General features: G+C 44.6%; 1 long non-coding RNA gene across 1 annotated transcript in view; it reads left to right on the forward strand.

Moving 5' to 3' along the window:
• Positions 1–5816, forward strand: part of LOC105738015 — a 14577-nt gene extending 8761 nt beyond the window's left edge. Inside the window, exon 2 of the long non-coding RNA XR_001113739.2 lies at positions 4265–5816. This is a non-coding gene — a long non-coding RNA (uncharacterized LOC105738015). The remainder of the gene's footprint in view (positions 1–4264) is intronic.
• Positions 5817–13239: the final 7423 nt, after the last annotated feature.

Consider the following 13239-nt stretch of genomic DNA (forward strand, 5'->3'; position numbering starts at 1 on the left):
CGCCTCAGCCTCCCAACGTGCTGGGATTACAGGCATGTGCCACTGCACCCGGCCGAGTCTTGACTCTTTATCCAATTTGCCAGTCTACGTCTTTTAACTGGGGCATTTATCCCATTTACATTTAAAGTTGATATTGCTATATGTGAATTGGATCCTGTCATTATGATGTTAGCTGGTTATTTCACCGATTAATTGATACAGTGTCTTCATAGCATCGATGGTCTTTACAATTTGGTATGTTTTTGCAGTGGCAAAACAAAAAGGTTGTTCCTTTCCATGTAAAGTGTTACCTTCAGGAGCTCTTCTAAGGCAGGCCTGGTGGCAACAAAATCTCTCAGCATCTGCTTGTCTGTAAAGGATTTTATTTCTCCTTCACTTATGAAGCTTAGTTTGGCTGGATATGAAATTCTATTTTGAAAATTATTTTATTTAAGAATGTTGAATATTGGTCCTGACTCTCTTCTGGCTTGCAGGGTGTAGGAAGACCCCCTGAAACTATTGCTATGGAATAAAAGATGAAATGCTCCTGATTATTGTAAATACAAAATTGCATGCAGGATTGTCTAAAGACAATGCCAGGCTGGACTGCCAGAATGAGCCAACAGCGTGTGATGTGCTTCCCTCTGCAGAGAGCCTATGAATGGACATGCAGTCAGGGAGGTTTCACATCACCAAGATTCCTATCCCAGAAAAGCAGATGTTCATAGCTCTGGGAATGGAATGCGACCCTTGTGGGGAGCCTATAAATGGATGCATGGGGGGCAACTGTCCATATGGATAAGACAGGGCTATAAATGCCCTCATCTTGCCATGGCTCTTTTAGGCCTCTTTAGGGTTAAGGCATACTCCCTTCTGAGAATTTCTGGTCTAACTGGTTGTCTAGCTTCATGTCCTGTTTCTATGGATTGTTCGTAACCATCTTTTGCTGCAACTGTTACTGCTGATTAATATCTTGCTAATCATAGGTTATGGAAAGACTATGTTTCTGTTTTAAGGCTCTGTTAGAAATTACTGATGCATACACTATATTGTAAATCCTTATCCCTGTATACTGTACTTCTGCATACAGATGTTATGTTAAAGAATTACTTCATCCCCATGTGACCATCTCACCTCATAATCAAATGACCCTAAATCCCTCACTAACCTACCCCCGCCCTCACTAAACTTAATAATAAATGCTGGTATATCCAGTGTGTTGTTGGCACCATGGGACCAAAAGGCGGTGACCCCCCTGGACCCAGCTTTCACTATCTTGTGTGTGTCTATTATTTCTCAACCTGCTGATCCACCTGGGAACTAAGAGAGAGCCCTGTAGCATTGCGGTCTGCTGGCCAGATCCCCCAATAGTAGGGTTTCTGCTGAAAGATCTCCTGTTAGTCTGATGGGCTTCCCTTTGTTGATAACCCAACCTTTCTCTCTGGCTTCCCTTAACCTTGGTGAATTTGACAATTATGTGTCTTGGGGTTGCTCTTTTCGAGGAGTATGTTTGTGGTGTTCTCTGTGTTTCCTGAATGAATGTTTCTTTTTACTCTTTTTGTCTCTAATCTTGTCTTCTCACTTAACTTCATTAATTTGATCTTCAATCACTGATATCCTTTCTTCTGCTTGATCAAATCGGCTATTGAAGCTTGTGTATCCTTCATGAAGTTCTCGTACTGTGGTTTTCAGCTCCATCAGGTCATTTAAGCTCTTCTCTACACTGGTTATTCCAGTTAGGCATTTGTCTAACCTTTTTTCAAGGTTTTTAGCTTCCTTATGATGGGTTAGAACACGCTCCTTTAGCTCGGAGAAGTTTGTTATTACTGACCTTCTGAAGCCTACTTCTGTAAACTCTCTGTCTAATTTTGTTCCCTTGCTGGCCAGGACTTGTATTCCTTTGGAGGAGAAGAGTTGTTTTTGTTTTTGGATGTTTTGGCTGTTCTGCTCTGGTTTCTCCCATCTTTGTGGTTTTATCTACCTTTGGTCTTTGGTGTTGGTGACATACAGATGGGGTTTTGGTGTGGATGTCCTTTTTGTTGATGTTGATGCTATTCCTTTCTGTTTGTTAGTTTTCCTTCTAACAGACAGGCCTCTCAGCTGCAGGTCTTTTGGAGTTTGCTGGAGGTCCACTCCAGACTCTGTTTGCCTGGGTATCACTAGCGGAGGCTGCAGAACAACAAATATTGCTGCCTGATCCTTCTTCTGGAAGCTTTGTCCCAGAGGGGCACCCACCTGTAGGAGGTGTCTGTTGGCCCCTGGTGGGAGGTGTCTCCCAGTCAGGCTACACAAGGGTCAGGGACCCCTGTGAGGAGGCAGTCTGTCCATTATCAGAGCTCAAATGCCATGCTGGGAGAACCACTGGTCTCTTCCGAGCTGTCAGGCAGGGATGTTGAAGTCTGCAGGGATGTTGAAGTCTCCTTTTGTTCAGGTACGCCCTGCCCCCTGAGGTGGAATCTAGAGAGGCAGTAGGCCTTGCTGAGCTGTGGTGGGCTCTGCCCAGTTTGAGCTTTTTTGCCACTTTGTTTACACCGTGATCATAGAACCACCTACTCAAGCCTTAGCAATGGCGGGTGCCCCTCCCCACACCAAGTTCCACCATCCCAGGTCAATCTCAAACTGCTGCACAGTGAGTAAGACTCCGTGGGCATGGGACCTGTTGAGCCAGGCATGGGAGGGAATCTCCTGGTCTGCCAATTGCGAAGACCATGGGAAAAGTGCAGTATTTGTGCAGGAGTGTACTGTTCCTCCAGGTACAGTCACTCACGGCTTCCCTTGGCTAGGAAGGGGAAATCCCCCGAATCCTTGCTCTTCCCAGGTGAGGTGATGCCCTGCCCTGCTTCAGCTCACCCTTTTTGGGCTGCACCCACTGTTCAAACAATCTCAGTGACATGAACCAGGCACCTCAGTTGGAAATGAAGAAATCAGCTGTCTTCTGCGTCAATCATGCTGGGAGCTGTAGACCAGAGCTGTTTCTATTCAGCCATCTTGGAAGCGACTCCTAGGGTTTTGTAACTCTATTGTGTAGCTTACTCAAATTTTTGGTTTTTCAGTTTTTTCTCTGAGTGCCCAGTATTTAAGCAGTTGTTTGTGAATACGGGTTGGAAATATCCCAGTATTTGCATGGTCCTAGCAGGCAGAATATTCTTATAAAACAAGTATGGGCTTCTCTTTCCCCTCATGCCTAGGATTGCTTTCTTCTGCTGTATTTGGGAAGGGGTGGTATGGGAAGGGGGTTTGTCTGTGCAGTTCCACAGTCTATTTTCATATAGCGGGTGGCTCCATTTTGGGCCTCAGCACTCTCTGGGGCTGGCCACTTCTGGGAACTCCAAGATTATGGCCCTTGCATTATTTCTACATGGATGCTGAGATGCAGGCTTTGGGGCAGGGATAAGATGGGGAATACTATACTTCCTGAAACAGTTTGGATGTTTTTCCCCTCCAAATCTCATGCTGAAATGTGATTCCCTATATTGGAGGTGAGCTTGGTGGGAGGTGTTTGGTTCATGGGGGCGGATCCCTCATGAATGGCTTGGTGCCCTCCCCTTGGTGATGAGTGGGTTCTCTCTCTATTAGTGCATGCGGGAGCTGGTTGTTAAAAGGAGCCTGGGACCTCCTCCATGCTGGTACTGTGCTTGTACAGCCTGCAGAACTGTGAGCTGAATAAACCCTGTTTCATTATAAATTACCCAGTCTCAGGTATTCCTTTATAGCAGTGTAAAATGGACTCACACACTTCTCCAGCTGCCTATTCTTTATTCCTCACAATGCCATGGCACTAAGAAATTCACTGAAGATTTGGGGGCGGAATGAGTCACAATACAGAGGGACAAATCCACCAGGCATAGGATGCCTAATATAAGCTCCCATTGGGTCTTTTATTGGCACCAGCAAATTCCTAGCCCTGCTTTCAAAACTGAGGTTTCCTCTGTCCTCCAGACATAGTCCCTGTGGCAGATGTGGAGACGCAGGTCACAGCTCAGGTTTTCCTTCTAGACAGGACTCGTCCCAGCTGCTGAGAGCCTGATTAGCTATGAGTGTCCAGCTGTTAACACCTTCTGGTCTACTTCAGCTTCTGGAAGGAGGTCACATTCTTCTCGGGGTGGCTCTGGCCATTACTGAGCAGGACAGTGTGGTCAAGGACCTCACTATTTCTGCCCAACATGTGGCTTCTCTAAAGATCCTCTTTGCTTTGGAGCTCTCAGTTAGGCATTTGTCAGACCTGCATCTCACGGTCTAACACTTTCCTCTTCTCGATCCTGCTTCCTTCCTTTTCCTTTCACAGGTGCCACTTCGGATAAACCCTTTGGACTCCTAACTCCAATCAGGTGTCTGCTTTGTTGAGGACTCACAGACACAGTCTCCTTTCTTCAAAACCTTTACAATGCAAGACCTCACTAACACACAGGGATGGTCTCCCAGAGGGTCTGTGCTGTTCCTTCACTCAGAACATCAAGATGCACTGAAGTAAGAATCCTCTACTCTACAGTTCCTGCTAGCTGAGCTATTCCACGGGGGCTTCAGCAGGAAATTGCAAGGTTGGCTTTGACAAGCTAAGGCCGGCTGGTGGAGCGCATCGAGTTCTGGAGGTTCATGTGTGTTTTCATGAAGATCTCTCTGCCAGTAGCAGATAAAGAGGTGTTGCCCCACTCCTCCTGGGGTCTTCTATTTTCCTGGGAGGAATTTCTGGATTAACTGAACACACACACACACACACACACACACACACACACCCCTTTGAAGCATCAACAGTAATTCTGAGTTCTTACGGACAATGCAGATTAAATCCACAATAAGAAAGACAACAATGGCCAGGTGCAGTGGCTGACGCCTGTAATCCCAGAACTTTGGGAGGCTGAGGCGGACGGATCACCTGAGGTCAGGAGTTCGAGACCAGCCTGACCAACATGGAGAAACCCCGTCTCTACTAAAAATAGAAAATTAGTCGGGCATGGTGGCAGGCGCCTGTAATCCCAACTACTCGGGAGGCTGAGGCAGGACAATCGCTTAAACCCGAGAGGCAGAGGTTGCATTGAGCCAAGATCACGCCATTGCACTCCAGCCTGGGCAACAAGAGCAAAACTCCATCCAAAAAAAAAGAGAACTATTGATCCAGAGGTGGCCAGACTAGCCTCACTGGAGATAATAGGTGACATTATTATGCAAAGTGGTTTCAGTTCCCTTGTCTTGTTTTTGGAATAGTATAAGAGGCCTACAATACGAATAAATAAGGCCCATCACAAGCCTCACCAAAGGACAAAACAAATCCACTTCTGAAGAAGGCTCTTTGTTGGACTGGATCAAATCCTTGGACAGAACTGTACTCTTAATCTCTGTAGTGAAAGTGGGGGGGAGTAGTTTAAGAATTTATTAACCTTCTACCTTGGGCAATCCCTCAGAAGTAAAAGGTGTCAGGCCTCTGAGCCGAAGCTCAGCCATTGTAACCCCTGTGACCTGCACATATATGTCCAGATGGCCTGCAGGAGCCAAGAAGTCTGGGGCAGCTGAAAAACCACACAAGAAGTAAAACAGCCAGTTCCTGCCTTAACTGATTAACCAATATTACAACATTCCACCATTGTGACTTGTCCCTGCCCTGCCTTAACTGATCAATCGACCTTGTGACATTCTTCTTCTGGACAATGGGTCTTATGATCTCCCCACCATGTACCTTGTGACCCCCTCCTCTGCTAACAATAGATAACCACCTTTTACTGTAATTTTCCATTACCTACCCAACTCCTATAAAGCAACCCCTTCCCCATCTGCCTTTGCTGACTCTCTTTTCGGACTCAGCCCACTTGCACTCAAGTGAATAAACAGCCTTGTTGCTCACACAAAGCCTGTTGGTGGTCTCTTCACACAGATGTGCTTGACAAAAGGGAAGGGTGGATTTGTCCTTCTGGTTACATATGTTCTGCTCACTCATTTTGAATTTAATTAAACAAGGATTGAAGAAACCATAAATACTTATGCACCATGATTTTTTAAAGAAACACTTTTTATTTTGAAGTAGTTATAGTCTCATAGGAAGTTGCAAAAGTAGTACATAGAGTCCCTGAGTACTCTTCCCCCAATGGTGACAACTGTAGTATAATATCAATTCTGGGAAATTGACATTGGTACAATACTAACTAGACTATAGACCTTATTCAGTTTTCATTATTTTTTACATGCACTCATTTGTGTGTGTCAATGTGTATCTGTGCTTCTCTGCTTGTTGATGTACTTAGGAGAACTTTGACTAGCAAGCCATACAGATCTACTCCATTCTTATTCCTTTGTTCATTATCTGGATGAACTATCACTTACCAGTCCCCTATTGGAAACCACTTCAGTTGTTTATGGTTTTTCTCAAAGGCATGATGTTGCAATAGCATCCTTGTAAATGCATCTAGGAGAACTTGTACTAAGCCCAGATAAATAGGTGAAGTACAAGGGCAGAGGAGTGTGTCTTTGATATTTTAATAGAAATCACCTGTTGCCCTCTAGAAAAGCTGTGCCCTTTTCCAGGGGCAGAGAACCTTCCTGAAAGGCAGTCCTGTGTGATGGTGTCCATTTCATCACACCCTTATAACACTCAGCTTTAACAAACATACAGATTTTTGCTGATGTGGGAGAAAATATTAATTATTAATGATATTAAGGTGATTATCTTTTCATATGTTTATAGATATTTGTATTTCTTTTTAAATGAACTGCTCATGACCTTTGTCCACTTTTATTTGGTTGTTTACTTCTTTCTTATTTATTCCTATAAACTCTTTATAAAAGGAAATTAACCATTTGATTGTCATATGTTGTGAATATTTTTACCATTGTGACTTTTGAATTTATGTCTTTTTAATGAATTGTAGAAGTTTAAAATCTTTATGGAATAAATTTATTTAGTTTTTTGTTTATGGCTTCTGAGTTTTGTGTCATGATTAGAAAGGCCTTTCTTACTCCAAAAGTATAAGATTCAATTATAAGATTTCCTGTAGTTATTCAATGTGTGTGTATGTATGTTTAAATCTTTTGGCCATCTGATATTTGTGCTTGTGTGGGAAGTGAGATAGAAATCCGGGTTAATTTTTTTCCCAAATGGTCAACCAGTTGTCTCAGCACTGTTTGAGTAACTCTTCCATGCCTTGGTTTCTTTATCATTACCATATGTATTTGAGCCTATTTCTGGACTCTAGTTCATTTCATTGATTTGTCTGTCTGTTCCCAAGTCAGGATTTTAATAGATATTGCAAAGAGGAAAAAGAAAGTGCTAAAATTGCCATAAAGTAACTTCAAATAGAAGAGTATGGCAATTCAGAGGTGGGAGAGAGTATTTTTAGTTGGGGTCTGGAAAAGCTCCATGAAAGAGGGACATTTAAAATGAAGCTCGAATGTTGAGCACTATGTTGGGCAAAGGGAATAAAGAACAAAGTCATGGAGGTGGTGAATATTTGTGCATATGTGCATCGTGTCTCTGCGAAGGAACTCATGCTCCACCACTGGTGTTTTTATGCATGTGTGTCTTGAGAATAGTTAAGAGGATAAAGAAATTTTCGTGTTACTCTTTTGAGGCATTTTGATGACACATTTATTAATCATAATAGCTACACGTTGAATACCTACTGTTATCCCATAGACATAGGGATATCTATGTCATTTTTGATTTTCACTACAATGAGCAAAGTTGATATTCCCATTTTAGAAATGAGGAAAATGCCCCAGGCAGTTTAAATAACACCTAGAAGTGGCTGGATTGAGATTAAAATGCATGACCAGCAATTTAAAAAATCAGAATAGAAAATACCACAATTCATCATCTATGGTTAGGGTGTTTGTAGCAGAAGCTGTTCCTGCTCCACCTATGTCACCTGGGATCCCTCTGCTATCTCTGTGTAAACCAGTTGAATCCCAGTGTGCATTCTTTCCCAAAAGCCAGCATGCTATTGGAAGGTAAAGACAGACAGAAGTGCCTGGGAATTTATGTCCCTTCCCTCCCCGCACGCCTTTAACCAATGACTGATGGGGCTGGGGATAGACATACTCTAGCTCTTTTGCCCTCTCACTGGATGACTGAGGTGTGACCTATGATGTTCCCCAAGCCCTCTGCGGGAGTGTATCAAAATTGCCTCAAATCAAGCCATGGGACTTGGCTTGATGTTGTACCCTTACTTGGCTCCTTTCTACTCCTACTTTCTCACATATCTCTTTTCTCTGGGAATAGTTCCTAATAAATCACTTTCATGTTCATCTTCCTCTAGGGCAGCACTGCTTTAAGAAGCTTCTGTTGTAGTGATGTAGGAGTGTGTATGTGTGTGTGTGTGTTTGTGCATGTGCACGCATTGCGTTATCATTTAACATGTATTTCTTAGTGTGGAGCCAGTTTGAAAGGTCTATACTGGCTGTTCTATACTACATTAAACTGCCTGTTTGGGTATAGTTCACTGAGCTGGAAATTCTTCTTGATGCCCCCAAATAAGAACTGCAGATCAGATTCCAAATCTTATTGCTTATTTGAGTACAGTGACTTAAAATATATTAATAAAAATGTAGGCTGGACACGGTGGCTCACATCTGTAATTCCAGGACTTTGGGAGGCCAAGGTGGGTGGATCACTTGAGGTTAGGAGTTTGAGACTAGGTTGACCAACGTGGCAAAACCCCACCTCTACCAAAAAAAAATACAAAAAATTAGCTGGGTCTGGTGGCGTGTGCCTGTAGTCCCAGCTACTCAGGAGGCTGAGGCAGGAGAATAGCTTGGACTTGGGAGGCGGTGGTTGCAGTGAGCTGAGATCGGGCCACTACAGTCCAGCCTGGGTGACAGAGGAAGGCTCCATCTCAACAACAACAACAACAACAACAACAGCAACAACAACAACAACAACTGTTAGTTATGGCTGTAAAGAACACAGTCGACTTTGATACTATTGGCTAGGCTGGTCTTTGACTTCTTGGGCAACCAACCCTACTAAACAGTTTCCAAAGTTCAGGCTTCCCTTTGCCAAAGTTGATAAATGTGGTGTAAAGGTTGTGTTAGTTGACTGTTAATTTTTTGCAGACTAGCAGAAACAAGAAGACCAGGTTTGCCTTGTAGCACAGCCAGAAGGTGTGCCTGACCACAGGGCAGGATAGTCACCCCAGGACTCTGACCCTTAGCTTGGCTTAGATGGAGAGAGGCAAGGTGTACAGAATTGCTTTGCGTTTACCCCCAAAGACAAGGTGGTTAAAAGAAGGGAAGATAACACACCACACACTCGTTACCAACCAATGAGACCTAGCAAAGAGGTCACATAAATCCTTGTCAGATTTGTGGGGATCCTGGGGCAGTCCTGACTGCCAGAATCCACTGGAGGCCATGAGTGGAGGGCTGAGGACATCATTTCTAAGTACAGTGGAGATGAAATCTGGAAGGTAGTGCAAAGGAAAGGGCAGGAGACTCATCTTCTCACGGAAGTCATGGGATCCCTGCCATCACATATGTCTGCTGATGACCCTTATTTGTCAGTGCATGACGTAACATTGTCTACATGTTTAGAAAAGAGCAAAAATATGTTCAAAAATCTGATGGAATGATTAAGACCCAAGGAAGGAGATCTAAGATCATCAAATTTAGGATGAAGATGGCTGTGAGTTAAGAATTTATAGGGAGTTGGGCACAGTGGTTCACGCCTGGAATCCCAGCACTTTGGGAAGCAGAGATGGGAGGATCACTTGAGGCTAGGAGTTTGAGACCAGCCTGGGCCATATAGTGAGACTCTTATCTCTACAAGAAATAAAAAATTAGCTGATTATGGTTGCGTGCACCTGTAGTACCAGCTACTCAGCGGGCTGAGGAGGCAGGATGACTTGAGTTCAGGAGTTGGAGGCTGTAGTGAGCTATGATTTTGCCACTGCATTCCAGCCTGGGTGACAGGGTGAGATCCTGTCTCTAAAAAAAGTGGAATTTTTAGAGTCTAATATTGTCCCAAAGAAGATCCATATGTTCTGGTAGGCATGAATATTCTGGACACCCCGAAGGTGTGCTGCAGCGTGGAGAGTGGGTGCACATCAGCACCACCAGTGCCTCTGTTAAGCAGAATACTGTGCATGGGTATTAATCCCTGGTGGAGAATTTTGTGCAACTATTAAGAATCCCAGAGGAGAACTCCAAATACCTCACCAGCTTCTACTAAGGTTCCTAGATCTGGCAGGTTTCTAGATTTGGCAGGAGGTTTTTGCCCAAACCCAGCTGCCAGTGTATGAGTTTGGTGAGACAGAGCACTTGTGCAACATGTCAGGCAAAGCAACTTTAGTACTCCCAGGCAGGAAGCAAGGGCCAACAGAAGTCTAGGATCCATGATGTGCTGGTCCCCCAGTGCTTAGGGAGGCTGCCCAGGGTGGATGCAGTCTTATCTGTATGTGCTCTACTATACATCTGATATAGTTTGGATATTTGTCTCCTCCAAATCTCATGTTGAAATGAGATCCCCAGTGTGGAGGTGGGGCCTGGAGGGAGGTGTTTGGGTCACAGGGGTTGATCACCCATGAATGGCTTGGTGTCCTCCCCGTGGTAATGAGTGAGCTCTCAGTGATTAGTTCATGTGAGATCTGGTTGTTTTAAAGAAGCTGGCACCTTCTCCTTTCTCTTTTGCCCTCTCTCATGCCATGTGACATGCTGCCTCCCTCTTTGCCTTCCACCATGAGTGGGAGCTTCCTGAGGACCTCACCAGAAGCTGAGGAGATGCTGGTGCTAAGCTTCTTGTAGAGACTGCAAAGCCGTAAGACAAATAAACTTTTTTCTGTATAAATTGCCCAGATATTCCTTTATAGCAAAACAAAATGGACTGATATAGCACCACTACTGAGGGACCCTGAAAGCATTCTGCTCTGGTTTTATACCTCAGAGGCCACTTGGATTGATGAGCCAAGCTTTGCAGGCTGTTCTAGGAATGACAGAGACAAAGCCTGGCCTATTCTGGGCATTTCCTCCTATCTCAGAATGTTGCATTCTCTGTACATTCTGCCCAAGAATTGCAAGCAACAGAGGGTCAGCCAAGGCTATTTGCGGGCTTGTCCTCCTGTCTGGTTGAAGGATCCTTCAGCACCAGCCAACTCTCTCTCCTGGTTCCATGTTCACTCTGCTACTTTCTAATTATTACTCCAGGTTGGAGGGATGGATGATGGACAACACCTTTTCTCATCACTGGAAGGGCATGTTCCCCACTGAAACTGAATCCACTGTTTTTTGTTTGTTTGTTTATTTGTTTATTTTTGTTTTTGAGACAGCGTCTGGCTTTGTTGCCCAGACTGGAGTGCACTGGTGCAATCTCGGCTCACTGCAACCTCTGCCTCCGGGGTTCAACAGATTCTCCTGCCTCAGCCTCCCAAGTAGCTTGGACTACAGGCACGCACCACCATGCCTGGCTAATTTTTGTATTTTTAGTGGAGACAGGGTTTCACCATGTTGGCCAGACTGGTCTTGAGCTCCTGACTTCAAGTGATCCACCTGCCTTGGCCTCCCAAAGTGCTGGGATTACAGGCATCAGGCCACTCCACTGGGTTTTGAGACTCAGTCAATTTTATGTGTGTTTGGGTTACTTAGCTGCATTCCTAAAGTCTCTGAACCAGTCAGCCAGGAGCTTGGATATCAAGACCTTGAAGAGAGTTTGGTGCCAGTTTTTAGCATCAAACTCCCTCCAAGGTCTTGATATCCAAGCTCCTGGCTGACTGATCTGGGAGCCACAGCAGGGGTCAGGGCCCTGTGAGCCCAGCCTGAAACTGGCAGTCAGATCTCATAGGCTTCAGGCCACAGAGGAGCACTAGGACCCCACCAGAGGTGGTCCTGAGGCTGAGCTGAAGGCCCTGGGGATGGGCTATGCAAGCTGATTGCTCACTGCGAGTAGCAAGAGGTGAGTGTTGCTGGGACTCTAGAGTTCAGCAGCAAAGTGTTGCTTTCGCATGGGGGTAGCATGAGACAAACCTCTGACTGGAGGGGGCAGCAGCGGTGGAAGGGAGATGTGCGGTCAGTTTCTGGTTTTCCTGCTGTTCCTGAAGAGTTAGATGAGAAAGAGACTTTTGGGCTGTTTCCAGGAGGAGCTCTGCTAAATTCCAGCAGTGAGGAGGCCCCCTCCCCACTCAGGATTCTGTTTCTGTCCAATTTTCAAGGTGGGTGGTTCCCATGAAGCATAGCAGGGCAGGGTGTGGGGGAGAGCTTTGGCTCATAGTGCACAAGTATTAACTATTTTAAGCTACATGATATTCATACAATACTTCAACATAAACCTTAACTGTAATTGTTGCAAGGATACACCATTTTCCTCCCAAGCAGATTCTAATTAATCAACAATATGCTGATTAAGCATCTGCAGGAGAAGCACTGTGCTAAACACTGTAGAAAATTAAAGATTTACAGCATAAACTTCATCTTTGCACTGAAGGAATTTACAAGCTAGCTGAGGAAATAGGACACATCAATGAAACACCTAGAAAACAACTGCCAAAAAAAGCGCTAAACTAAGTGGGATTCATCAGCACCTCTTTTCCACCCTTCCACTGCATCTCTCCCACAGAGTGGCTCAACCTTGCCCCAGTCGGCAGAACTCTGGGACCACGAGGCAGATCATATGAATCTTCCCTCCAGTGTCCCACTCTTTCTTTATCCCATGCAACACAGTCACGGTTGGTAACTAGTTCCTCTGCACCCCTTCACAACTTCCCACGGGGCTCAGTGGACTGAGGGTGGGAGAGTGTGAGGGTGATGAGGGGAGAAGGTGGTTTTGTGTGGATATATCCAGAAAATGGACCCTGCAAAGGCGATCATGCTAGATAAAAATAGGTTTAATTTCTTTGGTTGTCTTCTGCTAAAATGGAATGGATCTGGTTAGTTGGAGGGGTCAGATATCTCTTGTTAAATTGATAAGCATCTGCTGAATCTCATTTGTGCAGAAGGAAGATAAAAGTCCAGCGGGAGACCTGAGTGTGGCCCTCTTGGGGCTCTTCTGGTTGCCTAGTAGCTTTCCCATATTCTCTCCCTATGTCTTTATATCCATGTCCTTTTGATATACATTTCTCCCTAGTTGTGCTGATGCTTGTGTGACTGTCATCATTTGTGTATGATCCTGTGAATTAGACAGGTTCAAGAGAGTGACAGAAGTATTACTGGAACCTACTTTTGCTATTAGGCCAGCCTTTCTCAACAGGATTTCCAGGAAAGAATTAAGGTCTACAGAACATTATTTGAGTGACTGTCTTCTCAGTTTCTCTAGGATGTGACATAATTAGTTCCATTCTAGAAGAACGA

Source organism: Nomascus leucogenys, chromosome 22a, assembly GCF_006542625.1.
Source record: "Nomascus leucogenys isolate Asia chromosome 22a, Asia_NLE_v1, whole genome shotgun sequence".
In the NCBI taxonomy this organism is placed as follows: domain Eukaryota; kingdom Metazoa; phylum Chordata; class Mammalia; order Primates; family Hylobatidae; genus Nomascus; species Nomascus leucogenys.